We start from the raw sequence: 4,981 nt of genomic DNA on the forward strand, positions 1-4,981 counted from the left end.
CTAGAAAGGTGTTATGGTAGTAATATGTGGGAAGAACTACAAACCCAACTATTTCTATCACAATTTTTAAAATAGTTACTCCAAAAACTATTTGAGTGTGTTGGAGTCAACTACTGATTAATATTTAGATACTTTCAGAAATAAAGTGCTGCATAAATGTATGGTAAATGTACAGGATTAATTTTGACAATATTAATAAACATAATGATATGAGACAGTAAATTATAATTATATTACTTTAAAAGAAAATGTATTATAATGTTGTATTATAATGTATGAGAATGCAAGTAAGGCTACAAAAGAGAAATAAGAAGTGGAGTAGCCACCCTTTAACCAGTATGGTAATTATTCGCTAATTAATCTGAGGATCTCATCAGCAATTTCTTGAAAGAAGACAGTTATTTCTGCTTTTCACCTACTCCCATATTCTTTTGTACAAATAATACCTCCTGTTCTCAGTTTTAAATGCACTATTTCCACTAGTGGCCTCTGGTTGCAGTTAATTACGATAATGCTGTTGGGTTCACTCTGTCAGTGCCCTTGAAGATTTTGAAAATTTAAATTAAGTTCCCTTATGCTTTTCTCTCTTCAATACTAAATAAGTTTAATTCTTTTAGCCTATTAAAAAGTAGTTCTTTTTTCTACCGTGATATACTGTTAGAAGAATACAGTAATACAGTAAATACTGTTATTATTCAATGTATTAAAACACAATTATAACATTCTGGTTCAACATTGCGTTGAAATTATTCCTGTTATATACATTATTATTGTTCACTAAACGGATTGTATAGTCAAATGGTAGCTTGTTAAAAGTGTCTGATATATTGTACGAAGGATAAGATTCAGATTCAGTTTATTCAGATTATTTTCTCTGGTTCAGCTTTCTTTTGGTTTGTTTTCTATAATATTGGCTCTTTTGTTTTATACATTTTGCCACTTTTTGGGTTTTTGCAAAATGTCAGGAAACCAAAATTACCTCTCCTGGCAAACAATAGTTGAACCCATGTACCCAGAAACAACCAGCAGTTGAAAAGTGACCTACATATATTTTCCGATGGTAAGGTGCCCTGTTTTTGTAACAGATGCTGTATTCCAACAGAAGAATTACTACACATAATTCTAAACAGGAGGACAATGGAAAAGAATGGGAGCTGTTTTCCAAATAATACAATACAAAAACCACATGTTTAAGTTTTTGCTACACAATTACCACTGTGAAAAAGGCCAATATGATGATTCAGGAACAAACATGTAACATGGCCTATACCTATAGCAGCATCCTGACAGTCAGACAGGTCCACTATGAAAGCAAAAAAAAAAGTGCATTCATTTAAGTGCTAGAAAGCCCAGGTGCACAATACATCAGTTCATTTCCAGAGAACCTTTTTGTTCTAAAGCCTTATTCTGTAAGTAGAGCCGAGCTTTCTTTTTTTCAGAAACCACACATGTATAAACTGTTGATCACACATCTATCACAGGAATATTCCTAAGAAACAATAAAGCTGGGTTTCCTGCAAATGCTTCCTGAACCATGTTGTGATACACAGGAGGGAAAAAATGATGAGTTGCAGATCATTTTCTTTGCAGGTGGAACACACAGATGTAAATTTGGCCTGTGAGTTCATAGCACAAATCCACCAAATGAGATCTTGATTTCATATAAACGCCCAAACCTTCCTAATCATAAAGCCTGAATCTAAAAGCTTAATCCTCACTCCAGCCCAACCAAAACCCTTGTATCAACAGCAAAAGTCATCCTTATTTGTAGTTTAAGTGTAAGTGATACAAGCAAACACTATGCGGGACTTAAATGATAAAGGTAACATCAAAAGCACTTTATAACAGCATCAGTGGTGTGCACCCTGTGATGGACTGGTATCCTGTGCAGGGTGTAGTCCTGCCTTGAGAGAGGTTTTTGTGAAAGGTTCCAGGTTGCTATAGCCCATACCAGGAAGGTGTCTTTTTTGAAAATGGATGAATGGATAGTGTGAATATACAGTACTTGCTTTCTATATTGATTCATAGACTGCTTAATCACTTTGGCTATATATTGTAAATGTGCAAGGTTATTTGATATTAATAATGTATACTGACCTACTTGATTTCAAAATCTGTTAAATATTGAATGATAGCAAGTAAAAGCACAGAGACTGGTATTAATTGCTTATGGCCATCTGTTGGTGAACCTGACTCCCAAGAATGTGAAATCCTTGGTCAAAGTACAACAATTAATAAGAGCTGTAATATTGAAACAGCACTTGCAAATGCAATGGGTAATATCGGTTCTAAATATTTGTTCTACATTAATGTTTTTGGCGATTCGTTTTGTAACCAGGTTTTTTGATGTTAGGAATTGTTTAAGGCCTTGTGCAGTGTGAAATAGGAGGCGTGTGTCTGTTTCGAGGACCAGATATGAGACAGAAGCCTACAGTATATTGGTAAGACAGTCTGATAATTTGCTATGGTTGAAGACCATACACCTGAGACCTCTCTGCTTCTCATAACAACAGCTGTCTTTGGCTGGGTTTCTAGATTTCTAATGTACTCAAAGGTACAGTATGTAGGTTTTAGAAGATTAATGTGATTTTGAAAGTTTGTGGAGATTGGTATGTTAACATATGTGCAGTCTTACCTTCTATATAATACATAAAACATACTGTTTGTGGATTTGAAGTTGCATTCCTGTCTATTCTCTGGAAAGGGAGGTGATTACTATACAGTACGCTGATTGAACTTTTAAAATACTTGCACCAGGATTATGTGAAGTTATTTTAGACACCTTTATGACAAGATAAGCTTCTTAGGAGTGAAAGTTTTTTTCAAATCCTACTTTTCCTATTCCACTCTCAATTGCTTACAATGGCCTTTAGAAGTAGAGTGCGCAAGCATCAAACACCAACATTAGAGTACTGCTTCAGAAAACATTTTATTATACTACACAAAACCCAAATTTCCAAAATATGACCCACAATTTACCATAATGTAAAGAGACTGGAGCAATGTTAGTTGACCTGTACTATATTTTAATGATGTATGAATGCAAACTTTACACATACTGCATATGTGCATTGCTTTACCATATGAAAATGAGGCACATGCACATCCATGTATGTTTTCCATATGTGCAGGCAAAGGAAACAGAAAATCAAGGTGCAATAACAAACTACACAATACTTTGACTTCTTCAGAGTCAAATAATAATGACTTTGGTCAGTGTTCAATCAAAAGACGGAAAACATTAACCAATCATTTGAAATAACTTGCTGCAGATTTGAATTAATCAGACATTACAAACATTGCCAGCAGCCATGTCACCCTGCAACTTACAATTGGAAACCCACTGAAGCTAAGCAGGTGTGAGCCTGGTCAGTACCTGGATAGGAGACCTACTGGGAAAAACTAAGGTTGCTGCTGGAAGAGGTGTTAGTGAGGCCAGCAGGGGGCGCTCACCCAGCGGTCCATGTGGGTCCTAATGCCCCAGTATAGTGACAGGGACACTATACTATAAACAAGCACCCTCTTTCAGATGAGATGTAAAACTGAGGTCCTGACTCTCTGTGGTCATTAAAAATCCCAGGGTGTTTCTTGAAAAGAGTAGGGGTGTAACCCTGGTGTCCTGGCCAAATTTCCTATGTCTCCTAATAATCCCCCTCTATGAATTGGCTACATTACTTTGTTCTCCTCCCCGACTCCGACGGCAGGCAGAGCGACACGCCAGTTGGAGTATTCTCGGTCGCATATAATGGCAACATCAGCTCAAAGATTTGGTTCAAACCACCAAATGGAGACAGGTGTGCTGACAAGTGGACCCTGCTGATGCGGGATTAACGCTAGGATGAGAGAGAGACATTACTGTACATACATTGACCTAGAAAATCTAAATCATTTGTTTATTTCTTCCAGAATTTGATGAAATTACACCTTTACTGGAAATTTTATGTCACAAAAAGTGTGCAAAACTGAACGTATCATTTCATACATTAATAATCTCTTTAATGGTAGCTTGAAAGCAATCGCATTGCCCACTTTTCCAGCTGTGGTGTGAATTAGTAAAGAAGAATAGACAGAATAGTGCTTGAGTTAACAGGAAAACAGGATACTAATAATTTATTAACATTAACTGTACAATTTAATCTAATAATGATTTACTGCCTAGCTACCACTGAAAATTAACTCAAGTATACTAGCAGGTAGAAATGGTCTTAAAATATTAAGAAGTAATGAATTTATCAAAAGATAACTTGAAGAATGCTATGATTTATGAGAACATGAGAGGGATTTCCCTTCCAATTAGAAGCCTAACTTCTTGGAATAGGAATGAAAGACAATATTGAAGCAATAAATTAATAAGCATTTGGAGAGAAAGCTCACAAGATGTTCTAATTTAAAATATACGTTTTAAATTATATTAAAAATAGTAGGGTGGTATGGTGACCCTGGGTTTAATTCTGGACCTGAGGTGGTGTCTGTGTGGAATTTATACTGTATATTATCCCCATGTTTGCTGAGTTTACTCTCAAAGTCTAAAGACATGAAGGTAGGCTAATTGGCTACTAGGAAAAATGGCCCTGGTGCGAGTGCGTCTGTCTGGTCTGTGATGGACTGGTGTCCCATCCGAGTGTATCCTGCCTTGCACCCGATGCTAACCAGGATAGGCTCCGATTCCCCTGCAACCCTCTGTTGGATAAAGTGGTTAGAAAATGGATGGATAAAAATGGTTGTCATGCTTAAAATCTCTAAAATATTACCAAATGTCTGAATGTGGAAATACTACCCAGTAGTTTGCCCATGATTACAATACCACTAAAACCACCTCACTTACTTCACTGGTTCTGGTTCTCTCCAAGAGCCAGGAGTTGGGGTCTATTGGCTTCATGGTTAAGTGAAAACCTGATAAGCAAGCACGGAGATTTTAACAAAGAAACACAGATGTTTGTATTTAAATCAGATTTTTATTTTATTCATTTTTCAAAAAAGA

Source organism: Lepisosteus oculatus, chromosome 2 (assembly GCF_040954835.1).
Source record: "Lepisosteus oculatus isolate fLepOcu1 chromosome 2, fLepOcu1.hap2, whole genome shotgun sequence".
NCBI lineage: Eukaryota > Metazoa > Chordata > Actinopteri > Semionotiformes > Lepisosteidae > Lepisosteus > Lepisosteus oculatus.